This window comes from Narcine bancroftii, chromosome 12, assembly GCF_036971445.1.
Source record: "Narcine bancroftii isolate sNarBan1 chromosome 12, sNarBan1.hap1, whole genome shotgun sequence".
NCBI lineage: Eukaryota > Metazoa > Chordata > Chondrichthyes > Torpediniformes > Narcinidae > Narcine > Narcine bancroftii.
The window spans coordinates 91,679,440-91,680,874 of NC_091480.1; positions in this window are offsets into that span (position 1 = coordinate 91,679,440).

Genomic DNA, 1,435 nt, shown 5'->3' on the forward strand with positions numbered 1-1,435 from the left:
TTTTGCAAACGAGAATGTCCTTTGTTTCCTCACACATGGAAACCTGTCAACACTTGGATCAGCAGGTCATAATTGTAAGAATCAAACAATAGCCAATCAAATTCTGATGGATCGTGCCAATCATCCAGCCTGTCACAATGTTTTGTGTAATAATCTATTCTCTAATCTTAGGGCAGTGTACTGCCTCTGTCTAATTCTTTGACAAGGACGTATTACCTGGCTGTTGTGCTATTTGGAATTCAAACAATAGAGATCCTTCAGATTCAAAATCAGAATTTATTTGTCATGAAATTTGTTGTTTCACAGCAGCGTCATATATGTCGTGCAAGAAAATAGGAGAGAGTGAGGCGGTGTCTGTGGTTTCATTGTCCATTTAGGAATCTGATGGCAGAGGGGAAGAAGCTGTCCTTGTACTGCTGGATGCTTCAGGCTCCTCTACCTCCTTCCTGATGGTAGCAGTGTAGAGAGGACATGGCCTGGCTGGTGGGAGGTCCTTGAGGATAGAATATCTACATTCATGGGGGAAAACTGCAAAACCAAATTCAGAATAGCATTTGCTACCCAATTTATCTCTGTAAATTCACAACTCAGAAAGGCATCTTATCTGATCCTATTTATAATTTGCTTTTCGATGGCAGCGCATGCAATGGTGTGGCACTCCTTTGATGAGCTAAATGTCCTCTATTCTCACTTTGAGCAGGGAGCCAGTGGGGAAGGTGGCATCCAAATCAGCTAGTACATTATCACCTTTGCCCAATGAGCAGGATGAACCTACAAAAAGCAACTGGCCCAAATGTAATTCTGGGTTGTGTTCAGAGACCCTGTACAGATTACCTAGCAGGTACATTCACAGTTAACTTGAATATCTCTGCAACAGGCCATAGTTCCCACTTGTTCAGAAAGGCCATTTGAAGTTATTGCATGACTTTTTCAATATTTTTATTAACATAGAAAAAATAGAGTACATACAGATATGTTAAAAGTCAAGAAGATACACAAATCATATTATTTCATCCAAGGTACCCCACATTTTAATCAAACATTGTACTGATATTATAAAAGTAGAAAATCTAAACCCACTATCAAGAAAGAAGCTGTTAGACCAAGAAAGAAGCTGTTAGACCAATAAAGACTGACTTCTTATCAGAATGATAAATCACCTCATTAGTCAACCGTTCATAACAGTAGCTCAAAAAGGGTCCTCACAGTGGAAAATGTGCGGAATCTTCTCAAAATTTAAACTTAACGTGATGGCACGTAGCCATTGAGCATGAGTAGGCGGGGTAACGTCCCTCCATCTGCCTCCATTTTACACATGACTTTGTGTTTGGTTTTCCATGTTAAATGTGCAATAAATAGGGGATAATTGAAGAACAAAGTTAGGGCAATATTGTTTATTCTTCGAGACATCTAGAACACTGCGTATGAATGAATT